This window comes from Gopherus flavomarginatus, chromosome 4 (genome assembly GCF_025201925.1).
Source record: "Gopherus flavomarginatus isolate rGopFla2 chromosome 4, rGopFla2.mat.asm, whole genome shotgun sequence".
NCBI classification, from domain to species: Eukaryota; Metazoa; Chordata; order Testudines; family Testudinidae; genus Gopherus; species Gopherus flavomarginatus.
This window is the reverse complement of record NC_066620.1, coordinates 177,345,899-177,368,459: the sequence shown is the minus strand read 5'-3', so window position 1 is coordinate 177,368,459 and position 22,561 is coordinate 177,345,899. Positions and strand designations below refer to the sequence as shown.

Below are 22,561 nucleotides of genomic sequence, written 5' to 3'. Positions count from 1 at the left end.
AGCTGCCGTAGAATTGCCGCCTCCGTAGAAATGCGCCGGCCGCCCTAAGGGCACACGGACTGCCCCCGCCGCAGCAGCAATTTGGTGCGCTGCTTGGGGAGGCGAAAACTGTAGAGCAGGCCCTGCTCATACAATAAGAACAACATTTCATCCCTCCCATTCAAGTGATTTATAACCCAACCCCACCCAAAATCTATCACTTGGGCAGCACAGCTCTGTTTGCTGGCTACCTAGGTAGATTAGGTGTGAATGTAAAATACAGTCTAGTCCCCCAGCCTCAGATCATCACTAGCTGTCAGGGTGGGCTCATTTAGACATTGCTTACAAATCATCATTTGAAATTATTAGGTTGGCCAACATCACGGAAATGAATGCACTGACATTGTCAAAAAAAAAAAAAGAGAGCAACAGCTGTATAAGGAAGCTAGTCTATGTTCATACTTTTCAAACGTATTTTATCATATACTGTATAGGCTTTTAAAGTGTGTAGTAATTTCAATTCAAATTTCCAAACAGTTACAAAACTGTGGGGAGTGGGTGTTGGGGAAATTCAGGGGGGTGTAGGGAAATCACTGCCTGGAGATGTTGACAGCTCCCTCCCTGCCCAGCTGTGCACAGAGGAGCAATTAGGAGGGTCACGTGCCCCGGTAGGAATGTGGTGTCTGTAGCATTTGCGGAGGGAGAGAGAAAGGCCGGTCTGCAGCCTGCAGTACAGAGACTGGCAGGAGAAGGAGCCAACAGGCCGGCGGAAGTGCTCCCGGCCCCGCCAATCGTAGGGAGGCCAGTCCCAGGGCTCCACGCCGGGGTGGGTTGTGCTGCGCTGTAAGAAATTTGATATATTTTAAAACGGGGCGAGCGAGACAATTGATCCTGCAGCTGCAGCAGCGAGGAGGCGGCTGCGGCAGCTCCAAAGGTGACAGGAAACTGGTGAATTTCAAAATCAGCAGCAGCTCTCGGTGTGTGTCGGATGGTGAGTGCTGCCGGGGACCAGCTCGCTTAGTGTGGGTGGGCATCTCGGGAGAAGCAGCTCTGTATGCAGGGACGGGGGGAGAAAGTTTAGTGACGTGTCTGAATAGGGACCCTAAGTTATTTTGCGGACGGGATAGCATCCCCTTGAAGATGGCTGTCTGAGGTCCTTCCTCCCACTCCAGCGACACGCACGCTCTCTCCCCTTGCGTGGAAAAGTTTAACGCTTGTTGTAATCGAAGCCTTGCCCTTGCATTGCTTCGTGGATAAGTGAGTGTGTCTTAAATCATGGCTTGTGGGCCTGTGTCGCTTCTTTTGGTTTCTAAAATAACTGTGGGACTGAGTTGCCTTCAGGATGGGCACACACAAGAACACCAAACTAAAAACACATTGCAAGTTAGTGTTCTGCGCTCATCAGTTCTGTTTAAAAAAAAATGATAGGAACAAGTCCTGCTTTGTTTCAGTGCAGGGTGTTTTGTATATTTAATTCCTAGCAAATCATCATCTACTTTCTTTTCCTTATTTTTTTTCTGAATATATAAATAAATAGTGCTTCTCTGACACTGGAGTACTGGGGATACCCTACTAAATTAAGGCTTTAGAGAAGAACGATCACTTTTTTCTGTAGAAATGAAAAACCCAGCCCTTTTGAAATCAGGTTGAAGATAGTTTATTAAAAGGGGGCGGGGGGGAGAAACCTTTTCAGAGAGAAAGCACTTGTGAGCTGTAAGATGATTGGCAGACAGGTGGATGCTCAGAGACCCCCATGTCTTTCAACTGAGACTTTTCTCCATTTGGGAGTTAAACTTTTCATGCAGTTTTAAAGACTGGTCATTTATATTTTGGCACCTTTTTTTCTTTTGCACATTTTTTAAAAGGTCAAGCACATTGGACCAGAGGACACATTCATGTCCCTAAAATTATAGTTTTTGTGAATTTCTTATATTGTGCTTAAAATTTCCAGTGAGCTCGAATTCATGTGTACCCCAGTTGTCTTGTGGTGTAAAATAATATAACAGAGAAGTAATTGCAAATCTTCTGGGTTGTGGACAACTGGGTTAAAGTTATTTCTAAAAAAAATCACCAGTGCACATGAAGGAGTAGAAGAAAATTTGTTTATATTGTTGCTTTCTTGTATTTGTTTCTATTAGTACATGTTTTACCTGCATAAAGATTGTTCACTTATTTTTGTAATGAATCAATGATGGCAGGAACTACTTTTCTAGACTGGCAATATTTCTGATGTATGATAAGAACACAGAAGAAACTATTTTCACTGGTTTTTGACTGTAAGGTAGCAAGTGCTCAAGATGCAGTTAAATGTGTATGCTTAGATTTATTAGCAAAAAATATATATTCTTCAGCTTTGGGATTCTGCCCAGTTTTCAGATTGGCACCCACAAGTCACATGGGAGTGATTAGTAAAAAATACAATCTCCTTTGAAATTATTTTTATCACTTTAGGCTCACTCTTTTTATTTAACAGTGTACTTGTCCAACACTGGCTTTTTGATAGGCAGTTAAAAGCAATGAAGTTATGTAAAACTAATGAAAAATATGAATAGATATAATATGGTCAAACAATTCCTTCCATATACAGAGAGACAAGGTAGATGATGTGAGAAAGTATTTCCTCCTGAGACCAACACAGCTACAACACGGCAACACACAGCATATAATCAATATTTCCCTTGATTTCTTTGTAATTGAAATTTTTGGATACAGAAGCAATCCCATAGTGTGTGTGTGATCTCTGAACATGTGCTTTATAGATGACTTGCTCTTTCAATATTAGATCAGATTGTGGTCCATCTAACTCACTATGGTGACTTCAGCAGTGGCCAGTACCACGTGCTTGGGAATAGACAATTAGGGAATAACTTGCCCATAGGAAAAGTTTCTTCCTACCCCGATCAGTTAGTACTTCGCTTGGGTCCTGAGGCATGAGTCTTTATATCCTTCATAAATTTACTTCAGTACAACCGTGGATGTTTTTATTCAGTACTTATGAACCCTACTAAGATCTTGGCCACCGTATCTTGTGGCAGCAAGCTCCAGAGGTGAATCAAGCTAGGTATAAAAACATGTTTGCTTTTACCTGTTTTAAATTTGATGCTTCTTAATTTCACTGTTGTACTAAATGATTTTTCCTCTTCTGACGTAGATCAGTTTTATTAATGGAATAGGAAGATGTTGTAACTATAAACAACTTATTTTTGTAAAGAAATGGGATATTTTCCAGAAGCCTCTCTTGTCTTTAGTAAACCCTGATGAACCATGCTTTCTGCAGTAAAACCAAAAGTCCTGCATTTTCCATTTTGGACATGTAGTATATGTATTTCCTGCCTGATCCTGAGAGGTGCTGAGTACCTACAATTGCCATTGCAGCTAGCCACTTCTAGGAGAGTTGGGGTCATTCAGCTGCTAGTTCTTCTGTATCAGGCCCTTCATTCTTTTCACTTGGGTGATCTGTTTGATCTTAGCTTTGATTATATGACTTCAGGCATTGTTCAGTTTAATGCATCTTATCCCGTTCCACCCCCGGGCTCAGTAGCCCATGAACTGTTCACATGTGTAGCTGGTCAAGGGCAGTAGTTCTTTAGACATCAACTTGACATTTGATATTTGTGAAGGTCGTACGGCCCGGAGTTTAACATTTTTAAAGTAGAGGTTGGCACAGCAGTACAACATGCTTTTCTCTATGAGAAAATATCTGTGGATATTCTCTTTTTCATATCTGCACACACACTGTGTAGCTAGTATTTTAAAAAAATAAGTCTGTAATTGAATTCCAAGTTACCTTTGACATCTTAAATGGCACCTTGGTTCCTTCTCCACAGTTCCTTGGTAGAACTAGAAGTATTCTATTTAAATGTTCTGCCGGTAATCTTGTTAATTGTTTCACTACTCAGAAATGTGTAAAGTAATCCCTAGTATAATTATATCATTAACTCTTAAAGCAAAAGAGAATAGCCTTTATTCAAAAGCTATCTGCTGCAATGAAATAGTTATTATTTCAGTGGAGTGATTCCAAGGTTTAAAATAAAAGCTGAGCAGAGTTATAGCCTGCATTTGTATTATACCTAAATATTGGGATTTCCTTAAGATGTAAGGGAGGAGAGGGGAAAACTAGCAAAGGGAATGAGCAGCCCAGCTATGGAAAGGAAGGTAGTTTTTTAAAAATGCTTTGTTTTAGTCTCATCATAAAATAATGTAGAGCTTGATCCTGCAAGGTGCTGAGTGCCCGTGCAAGATGCTATATGACCTCAACTTCCATTATTACCAATGTAAGTTATGGGTACCCAGTGCCTCTGCTATCCACAATTCTACTCTTAGATGCAAAGATCAGTCTACTCCATTCACCTCCTCTCCATAAGCAATGTATTTACTTTCTTGAGATGGGTCTGAGATTCTACCACCCAATAACCAGGTAGCTACCTGGACCTCTCTCACTTTAGAAATACCCCAAAGTAACTCTCCAGGAAGCTTATTAGACACTCTGTGACCTAAAGGAGCTGATACATACATACATCCATTATATTACATTCTTATGGTTAATCATTTTAAAAATAGAAAAGAGGCCAAATTCTTAACTGGTGTAAATCAGTGTAGCCTCATTTACTTCAATGACACTGTCAATTAACGACACCGGCTGAATAGCAGGCCCAGTAGTTTAAATACTTATAACATAGACACAGGTCTAGGATAAGGAAAAACAATGAGGAGTCCTTGTGGCACCTTAGAATAACAAATGTATTTGGGCATAAGCTTTCGTGGGCTAAAACCCACTTCATCAGAGGCATGGAGTATAAAATACAGAGGCAGATATAAATACACAGCACATGAAAAGATGGGAGTTGCCTTACCAAGTGGGGGTTCAGTGTTAACGAGCTGATTCAATTAAGGTGGAAGTGGACTATTCTCAACAATTGACAAGAAGGGGTGAATACCAAGGGAGGAAAAATCACTTTTGTAGTGCTAATGAGACCAGTGTAATCAAGGTGGCCCATTTCAAACAGTTGACAAGAAGGAGAGAGTATTAGCAGGGAAAAATTCATTTTTGTAGTGACCCATCCACTCCCACTCTTTATTCAGGACTAATTTGATGGGGTCCAGTATGCAGATTAATTCCAGTTCTGCAGTTTCTCATTGGAGTCTGTTTTTGAAGTGATTTTTTTTTTTCCTCCCATGGCATTCATTCCTTCTTGTCAACTATTAAGAATAGCCCACTTCCACCTTAATTGAATTGGCTCGTTAGCACTGACCCCCCCCCCCCCTTGGTAAGGCAACTCCCATCTTTTCATATGCTGTGTATTTATATCAGCCTCTGTATTTTCCACTCCATGCATCTGATGAAGTGGGTTTTAGCCCACAAAAGCTTATGCCCACATAAATTTGTTAGTCTCCAAGTTGCCACAAGGACTCCTCATTGTTTTTTGCTGAGAGAGACTAACACGGCTGCCATTCTGAAATATGTTATAAGGATGGGCCACATTATCCTAAGGATATGGGGACAGAATTACAGTTGTTTTGGCTATTTTAGCTCTGTATTTTCATACTTCCAAGCTTTTATTTTTTATATCTAACCTTTATTTTCACTTTCCTGACTTTCTAAGATTAGATTTTTAAAACTGCAATGTTCTTTTAAAATATTGGGTTCCCCCTTTATGTTGTTAAAATGGATTTAAGGATGAAATACATAACAAGTTTTTTTTCCTTTGGGAATTTCCTTCTGTTGTAAATACATGTTTTGAATTTTTCCCTCACAGGACACTTTAGTTTGTTGTTGATCTTCAGACATTGATGGTATCTGTGCATCATCAGGTACTTATGTTGTGTAATATAAACACCGCAGATGCTCCTGTTGTGAATTTTAATCCTGCTGGAGCCCCTATATGGCTTGTAAATATTTAAAAAGCTAAATCAAGCCTGATAATGCTCTCTGGAGCTTAATGGTATGTACTTATTTTCTTATATTTCTTATAACAGAAAATTGCTTACAAACTTAGATATGAAAAGACTAGTGTCTTTCTATAATGAAGTAGACAACTTTTCTAGTGTTTAGAAGCAGATATAATTTTTCTACAATCTGATATTTGTAGAGATCGTTTTTCATTAGCACTATGTTCTGAAGTGCTTAAGTCAAATTACATAATCTCGGTATGAAGATATTTTGATATCTTTCTGGTTGGTTGGTTTGTTTTTAAAGTCTCTTTTTAGAGCTACAATCAGATGGATTATTCAAATATTTTTCATTCCTACACAACTGAGGGCACTGTATATTCTCAGGTTATTGGTATTGTGGAATTCATACGTTGCTTCATTGCTACACTTGGAGGAAGAGATTTTTTCATTCTGTTTCTCTCACACCGTTTCTATTTTGCTTTAGACAATTTCAGATTTATTTTAAAATGAATAAATAGTTTCTAGTGGCAGTTCCAGATTAGAATTGTATAAGTGACACCAGAACCCTTCTTATGCACTTGTTAAATAAGAACACTTTTGAGAGTGCTTTTTAGTCTTGTCTGGCTGTTCGTTTAACTACTGTACATGTGCCTTTTCTCAAGTCTAGCTCCTGTTTTGGTGCTGTTACTGCAGTGTGCCCTGAAGCAGCTGTCCCATGCAAATGCATCATATGGAAGATGGATACTGTTAAATTAACAACTGTCAATGAAAATTTAAATGTCTCTTACTCTGAATTTTTACCATTTTCAGGTTGGTCGGTAACCCTGCAGCCCAATGGCAGAATTACTAATGAGTGTTCCACACTTTTTTTTTTTTAAGGAGAATACATAAATAATAGGTGTTTTTACGAGCTGTCTTGTAGATGTCTAAGTACAGTCATATTACTGATAAATGTACACATGGGTTCACAGAATTGTTAAGTTCTTCGAGTGATGATTCCTGGGCATATTCCGCACATGGGTGCATATACCTGTCATGCACCCAAGTCCAGAAATTCTTCAAAGCAGTGTCCTTTGACCCACACATGTGCAGTAGTTTCCTTCATGCTTCTGACCAAGGGCATAAGAGGCAGTGCGGGTCAACACCTCTCCAGTTCCTTCATACTGCTGTATGCCCTGAGCAGGAATTGTCCTTCTCTCCATGCATAATCTGTAAAGTAAAATCTTTGTAAATAGTTTTATGTCTTAGTTTAGTAGTCAGAGTTGGTATATTATATAGTTAGTATAGGATAGTTCCCTTCCGCCCTCCCCCCACATCAGAGGAAATCCTCACCACCCTGGAACAATGCCCAGAATCCCAAGATGCAAGAATTGTCTCTCCTGCTCTTGCTCCTTCTCCATCACTGATGAGCATCAATGGTCCCTATATTAAGAGTGAAGCAAATATCTCTGCAAAGTGCAGTTTCTGTCAGTCCTTTCCACCCGTAACTAGAAAGGCTCAAGAGCGCTAACTAAAAAAGTTGCTATGAGTTCCCTCTCTGACGTGGGCTGGGAGACCTTATCCCCCCGCATACATTGGCCTCAACTGACCAGCAATGCCTCTCCAAGCACGAGCCTTGGAGCAGAGCCTTTACCACCAAAGCCCAAGGACTCCTCCTATAAGGCTTCCCAGGAGAGTAAGGAGTACTCTCATGGGTGCAGGGACAGATCCCCACAGGGGACTGTCCAGGAGAAATGTTTCCTTCCTGAGCTGTCACATATTGTACCCATGGAACCAGCTCTGCTGAAGAGTCCCAGGCTAGAGGGCAAGGCATGGGGTGGGGAAAGGGGATCTGCTAATTCTGGTGATGACTACAGTACCAAAGCAGAAAGTCAGATGCTTGCCAGTCCCAGCTATGAATGCAGGTCTGGACTCCTCATTGGTGCCACCTCATTTATCCAGAAACTGTTGGCTGTGACAGACAAGCTGCATCCTTCCAGCATCTCTGCTGGAACTCCCTGGACTTTGGGCTGTATGGAGACAATTGTAACACTGGAGGATATATTCCTCCTCTACTTGCAGTCTCCACTCCTTTCAGGCCCTGCCCTCCTGAGGAATTTCCTTAATCTGGAGGAGGAATCGTTACTGGTTTCTCGGGAACAGCTCCATCTCCACCCATCAGGCTGGAGCACCCTAGTACCAACAGTACCACTGCTACCGATGGTATCATCCTTTGTAATCAGAGAAGTCAGAAGAGATAGTTGCGCTATTATCTCCGCACAGGCACAGGAACCCTGACAGACAACTCAAAGGCTTTACTTACCATCCCTCCAGATATGACCCCCCAACATGAACAGCAGGTACTGATTCCCTTAGGATTCATTGGCCATAATGACCCTTTCTCCCAGCCTTATCAGGGCCTTTGGGGCTCATATGGCAGGCACGCAGACCCCCCTCCCCCCAGAGTCCTACTGCTCTTTCCCTTCTCATAAGACAGTTCCATAGCTGTATGAGGAAGAAGAGCCAGAACCAGTTCTGCTGGTAGTAAATGGTTCCAAAGGGGCTTTCTCATCATCTCTGGATGATAGCATCACTCCTTCATTGCTTTCTTCACTGGAAGACCAGCATCAGTATCGGGAGCTGTTGCAAAGGGTCGCTAACAATCTACACATCCATTAGAAGAGGTCCAGGACCTTCAACACTGACTCTTGGACATTTTGTAACCACAGGGACTGACGGGCATGGCCCCTTCCAATTCATAAGGCCACATTAGAACCAGCCAGAGTGGTTTGGCACAAACCAGCATCTTGTGCCCCTACAGCAAAAAGATGTTTTGCTCCTGCCAAAGGTGCTGACTTCTCGTTTTCCCGTTCTGCTCCTAACTCGCTGGTGGTACAGGCAGCTATGGAAAGAGCTTGGTCGCCATATCAGAAATCCATCCTGATAGATAAGGGCTCCAGGAGACTGGATCTCCTGGATAGTTGGGTCTGCTTTGCACGTCTCCAATTTTGTATTGCAAATCACCAAGCATTATTAGCAAAATGTGATTTCAGCACCTACGTTGGACTTGTGGACTTTAGAGACAAACTTCTCATGGAAGACCTGTCCAATTCAAGTCCTTTCTGGATGAGGGGAGCTTAGTAGCTTAGGTGGCTCTCCAGGCTGCCATAGATACTGCCAATGCGGCATCCAGAAATGAAGAGACTTGTGGCTCCAGTTGTCAGGCTTTCCTAGAGAGGTCCAAAACACCATTCAACCTTTTTAAGGAAAAGACAGACGGATCCTTGCATTCTCAGAAGGACTCAAGCCACTCTGCAATCTCAGGGGATTTATGCTCTAGTTCCCAGGAGGAAACACCAGAGCGAGTCCTTTAGATTACAACCACTCCAATTCACACTCGCCATATTACTAGCATTAGAGTGACCAGATAGCAAGTGTGAAAAATCGGGATGGGGTGGGGAAATAATAGGCACCTACATAACACCAAGCCCTGAATATTGGGACTGTCTCTGTAAAATCAGGACATCTGGTCACCCTAACCAGCATCCACCTGAGCCTCTATATAAATGAGAGCCATACATCCGACAAAGTGGGTATTCACCCACGAAAGCTCATGCTCCAAAACATTTGTTAGTCTATAAGGTGCCGCAGGACTCTCTGCTGCTTGTATAAATGACAGAGGATTCAGAGGTCCTGTTTCTTGGCTTCCTCTACTGCCACAGCTTCTGCTTATTCCCAACTGTTGGCCAAGGGCCATTGTTGACAGTAGATTGAGACCCACATACCACCACTATTGCCACCTACTTCCTTTCCTGTCATCTTTGGAGGCTCTTACTTTCTTCGCCCACAGCTGGAACAAGATCACCAAAGACAATTGGGTCCTGGAGATTATCCATCAGGGATACTCCATAGAGGTTTTTCCTTTTTCCTCCTCACAAACCACCTTCCCTATCCCCCTCAGGGGACCACTCTCATCAAGGGATTGTTCTCTAGGAAGTGGAATCCTTTTAAAGCCAGATGTGATAGAATGTGTCCCTCCTCAATACCAAGGGAGAAGGATTTACTCCTCATATTTCCTAATGCCAAAAAACACCGAGGGTGGAGACCCATCCTGGACCTATACAACTCAACATCTTTATTCAAAAGCTGAAATTCAGGATGATTACAGTGGCATCTATAGTCCCCTCCCTTCAAGAGGCAATAGGATTCATGGCTCTTGACATCAGATTCATATTTCCACATAAATATTCACCCATCTCTCAGGGAGTTCCTGTGCTTCATGGTTCGACACAAGCACTACCAGTTTTGCATGCTCCCCTTTGGGATTGCCATGGCACCCAGAGTATTAACAAAAGTTTTCACTGTGGTAGCGGCCAAGATATGACACCAGGGCTATCTGACATTTCTGTTCCTGGATGACTGGCTCCTGGTAGGCCGATCATGTCAGCGTTATGTCAGCAACTCGGTCTCTTCAGCTCCTCCTTGCTGCCTTAGCATTTGCATAAAAGAAGAAAAGTCTGCTTTGTCCCCCACAATAATTTTTATAGGAGCATAGCTGGACTCAGTCTCTATGAGAGCATTTCTCCCTGCAAACAGGTTTTACGTAATGAGCAACCTGATCTCTCGTGCCACGCAAATAGCAAACTACAGTGGTCTGATGTCTTTCTCTGTTAGGCCACATGGCCACATGCCCCTGTGTGACTTCACTTGTGGTGTCTTCAAGCTTGGCTCCACTCAACATACAGACCAAATAGTGACCGTATTGACTCCATCGCTGTTCCCTAAAACAATGTAGAGTCCGGTGGCACCTTAGACTAACAGATTTATTTGGGCATAAGCTTTCATGGGTTAAAAAAAACTCTACTTTTTCAAATGCATGGAGTGAAAATTACAGATGCAAGAATAAATATACTGACACATGAAGAGAAGGGAGTTACCTTACAAGTGGAGAACCAGGGTTGGCAGGGCCAATTCAATCAGGGTGGATATGGTCCAGGTCCACTCCCACTAATTGAGGAGCCTTTATTAGTGGGAGTGGACCATATCCACCCTGATTGAATTGGCCCTGCCAACCCTGGTTCTCCACTTGTAAGGTAACTCCCTTCTCTTCATGTCAGTATATTTATGCCTGCATCTGTAATTTTCACTCGATGCATCTGAAGAATATGCCTAAATAAATCTGTTAGTCTTTAAGGTGCCACAAGACTCCTCGTTGTTCTTGTGGATACACAGCTACCCTTCTGATGCTGTTCCCTAAAGAGTTCTCGCCTCCCATGGTTGGTGGTCCAATCCAAACAAAGTCATGGTGGGGAGTCCCTTCAGCCCCCTCATATCAAGGACCACCATTCTAACAGATGCCTCTCTTTTATAGCATGGGATGCTCATATGGACTACCACATTGCTCAGGGTACCTGGACCCCAGGAGAGGCCAGGCTACACGTAAACTTAGTGGAACTGAAAGAGGTCCACCTTGTGTGCAAGGCCTTCCTTCCCCTCGTATGCTCACTCCATGTACACATGGCAGACAGTATCACTACAGTGGTCTATATAAACAAACAGGGAGGAGTGAGATCTTGTCACCTGTGCTTGGAAGCAGACTGACTTTGGAATTTGTGTATCAGAAGCCACATTATGATTCAGGCTGTGTACCTTCTGAGTGTTCACAACTCACTGGCAGACAAGTTATGCAGACGCTTCCCTGCAGACCACAGTTCTAACCAACATATTTGCACAATGGGGTACTCTGCTATGGGATCTCGTTGCATCCCAGATGAACAGAAACCATCCCATGTGTTGCTCTAGGGGTGCCCAAGACTACAGGTTTCAGTATGATGCTTTCCTGGACAGATGACCTCAGATATGCCTTTCCATCCATCCCCCTGTTACAAGAAGTTGTACAGAAGATCTGTCGCAACAGAGCTCCCATCCTTCTAGCCCAGACAGTTCTGGTTCATGAAACTCCTAATGATGTCCAAAAACTCACCTATCAGGATCTGCCCATTTCAGGATCCCCTCCAGGATTGGGGAGAGGAGGGGAAATCAAGCAACTCCCAGCCTGTGTTTTGGATGGGCATCCAGATTGAGGTATGTGATGTTCCCTTGGTGTTATTTGGACTGCTGATCCACTGGGTCACTCCAGTCCTTGCCTCTGGGTGCCAGCCTTACCCTGCTCTGCTGTGAGAACCCCCCACTCCTTACCTGTTCACGCACAGCCACTGGCAGCTACTTGCAACTGAATGACACTAGCCAATACCTCTGGTCCCAGACACAATGCTAGGAACCTCCTGTCTTGCAGTGTCCAGTTGTGCCTGCTGGGTGCTGCAAGCTTATATGAGTTAATCAATTTAACAAAGAAATTGATATGTACCAAGCTTGTTATCCCAAGAGATGTATGACACGCTTCAAAGCAGACGCACTGCTTCAGGTAGAATAAACAAATTTATTAACTACAAAAGATAGATTTTAAGTGATTTATAAGTCAAAGCATAACAAGTCTGATTTGGTCAAATGAAATGAAAGTGTCCCTGCCTGCAGGTATATGAGATCTTGGGGAGCAATTACCACACAGGTGGCGTGCCAATGAATTTCTTTATTAAAGGAAAAAGGAAGTGGTGGGAATTTAACAATGAAATACGATGGGATGGGGTGTATAGGGTGTTTACAATAGACAATGATGGGGGGGGTTCTTATTGAACAGTGTAGGGAGTTCTAACAGTGGGGTACAGTAAGAGGGGTTCAGCACAATGGGATACAGTACAGTCAATAAGCGTATCAAAAAGAAATGCAAAATAAAATGGTAGCTTCTATATAAAATGGTCAACAATCTTAGATAGAATGTATTAAGTGGTTGGTGGCCTTATACACAATGGTATCAATGTAAATACAAAGTATATCAGAAAAGTGGAAGCAACCAATGGGGTGTTATAATTACAAGTAAAATGTGAATCACAGTGCAATGATACAATATGGGTGATAAGTGAACTTATGCAATGTAACAGTATAAAAGAAAAGTAATGACTTAATTTGTGAGGCTAGGATAGCAGATAATCTGTCAAGGAACAGGAGGGGGGAGGGAAGTGAATGATTAGTGGCAACTGATGAGAGGAGAGTGCAGCTGGAAGCAGCGAGAGACTCTGAAGCCCTGCAGTGTGAGGACAATGGAGCAGTGTGATGGTGATCTTCGGTAGGGGAGGGGCAGCGGAGAAGTGTAAAGAAGGGCTGGAGAGAGGTTTAAGCAACAAGCGGACACCAAAAACAAAGGGAAAAAAACGGCAAAGGGTTTGGGAAGTTTCACAGGGGGAGAAGCAGCAAGGGGTTTGGGAAGTTCAGAGGGTGATGCAGACGCGGGGGAGGGGAAGCAGCAAGGAGCTAGGAAGTTCGGAGAGAGTGCAGATGCGGGGGAAAAAGCAGCAAAGGGTTACAACAGGGAGACACGGAGAAGTACACAGAGGGAGAGATTGGAGCGGGGGAAAAACAGACACGGGAAAGTTCAGGGAGAGATCGGGACAGCGGGAAGATGAATTTAAGCAGCAAAAACCTTATCTATCTTAACCAACGACTAGGCAAAACAACGAATATCACAATTCTAAGCAAAACTATACGGAGCAACAAAACAGTAAACTATAACAAGGCAGGTGAAACTTACAAGCTCTACAATCTTGTCAAACTATGACTTATTAAACTAAAAAACCCAAAACCTATGGTGCACCTTATGCTATGGGGAAGTTACAGAGGGCAGAGTGGTATGTGCCCAGGATCCAGCTCCCAAGGAAGCCAAGGGATGGTGGCTGAAGCCAAGGGATACAGCTGAAAGCAGGGAGCCCCGAGGCAAAGCCCACAGGAGCAGAGCTTAGCAGCGGCACAAACTTATTTTTAGCGGCAAAGCGCCGCGGAGTTTGAGAGGTTTTAAGACACAGACCAAGGTTTAGCTTGAGTCTGTGTGCTGGGGAAACAGAGCCAGCAGCTAATGTAATAAAATAAAAGTACAGAAAGTTTTGCAGAAGGATTCTTACCAGTCCCCAAGGCAGAAGCAGCAGCAACATCAGAAGAAGCAAGGAGGGCTCGGTACAGTCTCAATAATCAGGAGATCTCTCAGGTAGCAATTCATTCTTCGTGGGGGGGGGGTTTAAAAATCGGGGATATGCTCAAAAATAAAACAAGAGCGGAGAAAGGACCCCCCAAAACCCCTGGGTGATCAGACCAGGCAGCAATGCAGGAACCTTTCTGATGTTTGTTTCAAAAATGTCTGTTTTTAAAGGCAAACTCAGGCAGTTTCCCGCCAATAATCCTGATAGGGTCCCTCTGTCACAGGGGAGGAGGCACAGGGAAAAACTGCAGGTTAAGCACAGAAACATGTCTGGGCAGAGTCCTGTGCAATAGATGACTCAAAAGCACATGAGGCCTATGACTCATGCCCAGGATCTTAAAAACACAATAGGTCTTGCAGCTCTGGACATTGCCTGCCCTACACCGAGCCCAGGTTCAACGAGGTGATAACAGGACTAACCCTTTGAACAGGGCAGTGGTCCCATTTAGCACGTAGCACAAGTGGCCATCTCTTTGAGAAGGGCAATGGCTCTTGTTAAACAACTTAAGGGGCCCTCCCTTTGAGAAGGGCAGTGGCCCTGGTAAACAACTTAACAGCCAGGGAAGGGCGGCCACAGGAGGAGAACAAAAACAAAATGGAGTATGGGGACAGCTGTAAGAAACAAAATGGAATAGGGGAATAGCTGTAACAGAAAGAAAAACTTATTCAGAGCTGATCTTAACACTTTCAATGCCCTTACAAACGTAGATGTTTCTCACTACAGGCTGGTTGGTTGCTCTTCAGCAGGCTCTGCACTTTGATCAGTGCTTCAGTCGCTTGGTGGTGGTGTCTGTAGATGGAGGTGGAAGAGAGAGAGAGAGAAAACATGGTGAATGTCTCTCCCTTTTATCATGTCCTTTGTTGCCTCTTGGCTTTATCCTCTCCCCTTGAGGGTCAGGTGAGCATTTCCTCGTTGTAGTCCCAAACTGACCAAAGGAAGGGGGGTGACTCACTGGAAAGTCCAACAGATCCTTTGCTGCCTAAGCCAGTGTCCTTTGTTCTTATAAGGCTGGGTGTGTCTTATACACGCCCTGATGAGATGTGAATTGCCCCTCTGCTCTTGGAAAGTTTTTGCCTGGGCTTGTTTAAAGCCATGAGAACATATTTTTAGCCTCATAACTATATACATGCAATTACAACCTATAACATTACTGTAACAGTTACTATAACAATGCTCAGTGTATCATGAGCCTTCCAAAGACACCCGACATGACAAACTTTGCATTGGGTACCACACAATCATTTTACAAGGATGAACATGGGGGTCCTAGGTGTCTCCCCCTCCCCCAAAGTACAGAGTGTCACAAGGTTTCATATTAGAAGAGATTTCGGAACAAATTGATAAACTAAACCGTAATAAGTCACCAGGAGCAGCTGGTATTTACCCAAGAGTTCTGAAAGAACTCAAAATGTGAAATTGCAGAACTACTAACTGTAGTCTGTAACCTATCATTTAAATCATCCACTTTTTAAAAAGGGCTCCAGAGATGATCCTGGCAATTACAGTATCGAAAAAAATGGTTGAAACTATAGTCAAGAACAAAATTGTTAGACACATAGATGAACATAATTTGTTGGGGCAGAGTTAACATGGTTGGTGTAAAGGGATATCATGTTTCCCCAATCTGCTAGAATTCTTTGAGGGAGTCAAAAAGCATGTGGACAAGGGGTTTCGGTACCTTTTTGGTCTGACAAGTGTGGCCATTCTTTTGTTCTTATCAGAAATAGAATGCTTATGCTCCGCCCCTGTTTTTGCTGACAGCATCTTAGAATGCTACAAAATAGTAAAAATTCCTTCTCGTGGGTTTTACAGCTTACTCCACACAAACACAAATGGCCTTCGGGGCATCCTTTTAGGACTTTCCACTGCAGGACATTTGCAGAGCAGTAACTTGGAGCTCTGTCCACACATTTGCGATATGCTATGCTCTACAATGGCAGATGCAATGGTAGGAACAGCAATACTACAAGCATCTCTGCTATCAGGTTCCTTGCACTCTCCTCCAGTCTGAACACTGCTTGCCAGTCACCCACATGTGGAATATACATAAGGACCATCACTTGAAGAAATGGAGCTTACTTACTGTAACTAGATGTTTTTTGAGATGTGCTCCATATTCGTATTTCACTATCCACCTTTCTTTCCCTCTGCTATGGATCATATTGGATTGCAGTAAGAAGAGCAACATTGACCCACACTGCCTCTTATATCCAGAGTTGAGAGCACAAAGGAAGGTACTGCACAGACACTGCTTTGAACAATTTCTGGATTCAGGTGCATGGAGCACATAGACACCCATGTGTGGAATACAGATAGAGACCACGCATCTCAAAGAACTTCCAGCTACAGTAAATAACTTCTAGTTATTTTGTTACCGAAACCGCATGTATACTTGTTTTCCTGCTGCTTGTCAATTAATAAGGATTGTGCTAGATATACAGCATATTTTAGTAAGATCAAAGTTATGGAGGTAGTATAGGGTTTCTCAAATTCTTTTCTTAGTGTGGACCTCTTTTAGACAGTGTATCTTGTGGATGTCTTCCTCTCCCATTCCTATTCACAGAACATCCCTCTTGTAACTATAATTGCTTTCATGGAAAATTTACTATTGAGAAAGTGTTTAATGCATCTTAACTGTATGTTAATATTTAGAGCATGTAAAAAGGAGGAAAGCCATCTTTTTGTGGACCACCAGCAAATGTCTGGAAAAGCACCAGTGGTTTACAGACCACAGCTTGAGAATCACTAATATAATGTACAGACATATTGTGTTAATTATGTTCTTCATCCATGATGAGGAAAGGAGATGCATTAGTCAGTTTAGAGCAAAATTCCCTTCTCAGATCTATATAATGGATCAGGACTCTAATATTCTGCTGTCTCTCCATATGTAGAACACGCTGTGATATCACAAGGAAATTTCTGTCTGGAGAGAGAGCAGAATCTTGGAGTCAAGATCTGTAATGTGTTTCTAAGAGGAGAATTTTGCCCTTAGTTTCTGTCCAGAATTAAACCAATTATACATTTTCTTAGAAGAAGGAATCTTGACATGATTAGAAGTAAAAGACTTCATGAATGGTATTTTTGAATCTGAGGATGTGTAAGCATGACTAGTGTGTGGAGGGGTGTGTTTTTATTTATTTTTTAATTTTATTAAAGAACATGAATGATGCTAATCGGGGAAATGCAAGATGTTTTTGCTGGCTTTCTCAGTCCCAAATAAGAACATGCATTCATTTTTTTTTCTTAATTGCATGAATCAGCAAAACGGTGGGAAGCAATGCATAACGTTAATTCATGTCCTACACAGTAGCTGCTCAATCATGGAAACTGAAGCTGAATGTCATGTGCATGGGCAAATAATTAACCAGACCAAAAGAAATTGTTCTATTGAAGTGGTACTGAATAAGAGTCCTATTTTTGGAAAATCTGCTTCAGTGACTTACTGCATTGTACAATACTTGTTACTTGGAACTAAACTCTGAATGCATGCTATTAGGTTCCAAGTTCAAGATTAAACTTTCACCCTGGTTTCTATTCTCTACTCTCTTTTGGAAAGACTGTTCAAAGAATAAAAAAGTTTAAGCTGAAATTTTCTAGTTAAGAAAATAGACTATAAACTTTCACTGATATTACTATATTTTCTTTCATCCTTCTCTGATCTAATTAGAAGTGGATAATGCATCCATAGATCTCAAAATGCTTTACAAGGGAGGTTAAACATTCTCATTTGACAGATGGAGAAGTAAGGCACAAAGGAATGAAACAAGCTGTTGACCTAGCCAGAGATATGACATGTATGTTCGTTCTCTCTCTCTCTCTCAGGCCAGACTTAATTGTGAGCTTTCAACTTTGTAGTTTACATACTTTTGGGTGCTCAATTTCTCAATCTTAGTATTACTTGAAAGCAATTTTTTTTTGCATTTACTGTTACATTTTATATAATTATTCTTGTGCAAACCAGTTGGTCAAACAACCTGTGGTTCAAATAAAATCCTATTGGCGTCAGTGACTGTACTTTAAGAATAGATTAATAGATGTCAGATATGGAAAAGACTCTACCTGATCATTGAGTCCATCTGCATGTAAATTAAGAAGTGAAGATTGTTGGTATCAGGGTTAGGGGCAGAAGTCCCAATATTTTTAAATAGTATTTGTAAAGCTTTTTGAAGATGCAATATACTGTATGCTAGTATTTGTATTAGCAGTAGTAGTAGTATTTCCTTTTTGTGTTTTTCCTTGCTTTAGTTATCGTCTTTGTAGAAAAACAATGACTGCATTACTACAATATTTCTGATTTGTTTGGATAACAACATTCAATATTGCAGATAATTGGGTGAATGCAATTATTGATTTCTGGAATCCACATTCCAATTCTGTTTGTAGGACTAAGCTGCAAAAGCACTTTCCTGTTTACTTCAAATTCTTTGTTAGTTAGAGCTATGGAGAACGAGAGATTTTATTTATTATGTTCTTAGCGACCTGTGTTGTGGTTGTGGTTGTTTTTTTCTTTTTTCCTTTCTTTTTTTTAAATGAGGCTGCTGAAAATATTGAACTATGTAATTTTCAGATGTAGTCAACGTTCCTTTTCCTGACGGGAAACAAGACAATTAATTTTTCCAAAGGCGATCCAATCCAAAAGAACTGTAAATATTTACATGAACTGTCTCAGTTGGATCCTGATCTGCTAAAATGAATGGGAGTAGAATTAGGCCCTTGATGAATTCAGTGTATCATTTTCTCTCTCTTATCAGAAATAGCCAGGTGAAAGCTCCATACATATATTAGAAGCTAATTCATTCTTGCTTTATAAAAGTCAGTGACTCACATTGACTTGAATGGGAGGTTGGAGCATGCCATTATTTATTTTCCTTTTGTTTTTAAAAAAATAAGTAAATTCATGTATTATATCAATACATATATTTTTTTCCATTTTGTTTTATTCTGGAAGCCTAGTTTAATTCTGGAGTCAGTGGGTGATTTGCTGGGGAAGTAGAATTGTTCTCAAAACAGAACGTTTTCTTTCTCTCACAGCAATTGCAAGTCTCTAGTGAAAGAGCAGAATATGCTAGTGTTAATTTTGGTTCTGATGTGGTTTTTATACTAATAAGTTTTGCTTTATTATGGCTTCTTAATATGTATGCAGTCAAATAGTGCATAGATCCGCATTATGATTTGGAATGTTTTTTGTGTGAAGCATTCTTCTGACCTAATTAAGAATGTAAATCTTTATGAGAACAGTTTAGTTACTTTGATATCAAAGTACTGAGAGCAAGAACATTTGGAGGATGAAAAACACTGAATACGTTTGGAAAATCTATATTTTTCCAAATAATTGTCACCTGAAACAGAGAGAAAATTGACACTTCCTCATGAGTTTTCAGACTTATTTTGTTTCCAGCCAAATTGAGAATAACTAAATACATGAAATCTTCTCATTATTTACTATTTGTATTGAGGTAACACGTAGAAGTCCCAGTCATGTTCCTTATTGCACTAAGTTCTGTAGAAGCAGAGGGGGGAATAAAACATGGTCCCTGTCTCCAAGAGCTTCCAGTCTAAGTTTGCTCTTTTTTACCTTCCATGGTGCCAAGAGTGTTTGTTTTGTTTTTTTTGTTTCTGTTAGGCAGATAAATAGATATATTTTATTTTAAATACTAATATGGTCACCATCACCGTAGTGTCAGAGTACCGTACTATCTTTAACAGAGTTATCCTCATGACACCCCTCTGAGGTAGAACCCAGTTCTATCAAGTCCTAGGTCAGTGCCTTAACCATTGGACCATCCTCTCTCCTCTGGTGGAAAGTTGAGAATGAAATGGGAAGTGGGGTGGGCGGTGGGATGATAACCTGGATGACTTGGTTAGTTTTTTTTTTCTGGAACATGAATTATATTTATCTAGGGTTCAAGTTCTGCAGCTGTTGATGCTGAGTGGTGCCTTATTTCTGAGACAACATGACCTAGTGCAGGGTTCGGCAACCTTTCAGAAGTGGTGTGCCGAGTCTTCATTTATTCACCTCAGTTTAAGGTTTTGCATGCCGGTAATACATTTTAAAATGTTTTTAGCAGGTCTCTCTCTGTAAGTCTGTATATTATATAACTAAACTATTGTAAAATAAACAAGGTTTTCAAAATGCTTAAGAAGCTTCATTTAAAATTAAATTAAAATGTTGATCTTACGCTCAGCCCGCTGCAGGTCTGGGGTTCTGTTCATCTAGGCTGGCAGCGGGCTGAGCGGGGCCTGCGGCCGGGACCCCAGACCGAATCCTGAGTAGCAGTGGGCTGAGCCTCTCAGGGGTTCCATCCGCCAGCTCCTGCCAGCCAGGATCCAGGCTGCCCAACCCCCTCACCCTGCTGCTGGTCTGGGGTCCCGGCCCTGCCACATACAGTGGTACCTACCTTCTCCCTGGTTCTGGCCCATTCTCTTCCTCTCTCTGCACTGAGCTAAGGGTGAGAGTGCACTGAGCACAGGGCTGGGGGTGAAAGCTCTGGCCAGGAGCTAGCATGAAGGAGGGGGCTCAGGGTTAGGGCAGGACGTTTGGGTGTGGGGCACTTACCTGGGCAGCTCCCATTTGGTGTGAGGGGTGCAGGTGGGAATGTGTGGGGGGAGGGTGCAGGAGCTCCTGTTTGGTGATCAGGGTTGGGGTAGGGAGTGCAAGAGTAAGGGTGTGTAGGGGTTGAGTATGTGAGGGGGTGCAGGTGTCAGGGCAGAGGGTGGGGGCTGGGTCTGTGTGGGGGTGCCAGAGTCAAGGCTGAGGTTGTGGGGGTTAAGGGGTGAAGGATTCAGGAAGAGGTCTGGATGTAGGGATATTAAAGACAGTGCCCCCTCCATAACTTGTCCCCCACACTTTAAAAATCCAACAGTTTCACCAAGTATGAAAATCTTTTAGTTCTTCTGTTAAAACGTGTAAGCTCCTGTCTGTGGAAACCATTGATTGTATCTGTCCTGTGAAAGATACTCTATTACTATGTAAAACTTACAAACAAGGTGATTGACTTTGTTCTTCAAGTAAACACTATGGTACCATCCCTGCTGTGAGCCTTAAGCTGTAATTGATACAATGTAAACAAACGCTATAAGCTGTTAAGTGACTTTCACTTCATTGTAACAGCAAGGGCTCCTAGGAACAGACCCCCCCCCGTGATTAAAGGGTCGGGAGTCTCAAATGAATTAGCACCCACTCTGAAAGTGGTGGAGACAGTAAATTAAAATATGGTTAAGATATGGAATGTATGGTGATGATGAATGCTTGATGTACATGAATGGTTAGGGAGGTGCCAGCCTAGAAAGGGAGTATCCATCGGCCGAAGAATGTGTCAAGTGGACCACCAGACAACCCCCGGAGGGTAAAGTGGGATCCACCCCAACACCTGGAAGGATGAGAAACAAACTTTGGGCAGTGGGGAGCCACCAGTGAGTCAGCAACAGCAGAATGAAACGGTTCTCATAGACTAACATAGGAGTTAATTCCTATAAGAATGGACTCAAAGTTCTCCATCTTTAGAGTCTCTGGTTCTGCTGCCAACCTCCAGGAGCAGTGGGTGCATCTGACACAGACTTGGCTCCATCCTCATGACCAAGATACCTGGCCAGTAACTTGGCATGAGCAACTTCTAGGCTGGTAACTATAACACCTATACAGAACTTGAATGAATATGTATGTATTTATGGAATAAGTAGTTAAACAACGTTGTTTATTTTTATCTTTTGCTTTATTATATTTACAATAAATGTGGCATCTTTGCCTTACCTCTCTTAATAAGATCCTGCTGGTTTTTATTCTATTGGTATAACATGGGTGTGTATGAGGAGGGGCTCAGGAAACGAGCCTGGGGTGTGTGTGGGGCTCAGGGGCAGAGGGCTGGGTGTGTGTGTGGAGGGGGGGGTCAGGGCAGGGGGCTGGAGGGGATATGCCCCTATTCCACCCCCCCTTCAAACCCCCCCCCTTCCCCAACGCCTTGCCCCCGCTTCTTCTCTGCTTCCGCCGGGAGCAGTGAGCACGCTGACTCTGCTCCTTCCTAACCCCTTCCCTCGCAACGGCCATCAGCTGATCGGCCGGCAGGGAGGGAGGGACGGAGAGGCGAAGGAGGGGCAGGAACCCAGCACGCTATGAAGAGGCAGGGGAGCTGGCAGGACCAAGCTTCTGCCCCTTGCCTCCACAGGGGTGGGGGAAATGGAGGGCAGAGAAGAGCGGGCCAGGCAGGATTTTTAATGACACGCTGCTGCCTGCCGGGACTCCGGCAGGTAACAGCATACCATTAAAAATCGGCTTACGTGCCACAGGTTGCCGATCTCTGACCTAGTGGATAGAGCACCACACCGGTCCTCAGAGTTTTAGTCCAGGCTTTGCCTCCAGCCTGTTGTATGACCTTGAGCAAGTCACTTCTTCACTCTGTGCCTCTGCTTTCCCATCTGTAAATTAGGGATAATGATAGTGACCTCTCTTAGCCCTTTTCATCCCTAGGTGCCATATAAGAGCTTATTTATTTCTTATAAATAGTCCCACTGAAATCAATGAGGCCATTCACAAAAGGCTAGACTTTACCCCATCTTTTCTGCCAACACAAGGTGGTAAAGAGATATAAATACCCTATAATCCACAGCACTTCCTACCCCGCTCA

General features: G+C 42.6%; 1 protein-coding gene across 2 annotated transcripts in view; it reads left to right on the top strand.

Moving 5' to 3' along the window:
• Positions 1 to 757: 757 nt before the first annotated feature.
• ARHGEF10 (Rho guanine nucleotide exchange factor 10) overlaps positions 758 to 22,561 on the top strand; it is a 188,457-nt gene continuing 166,653 nt past the window's right edge. The window contains exon 1 of one of the 2 annotated variants that reach the window (XM_050950620.1): positions 758 to 970. The gene's annotated coding sequence lies outside the window, so the exon portion shown is untranslated. The remainder of the gene's footprint in view (positions 971 to 22,561) is intronic. The other variant, XM_050950619.1, reaches the window with a different exon arrangement.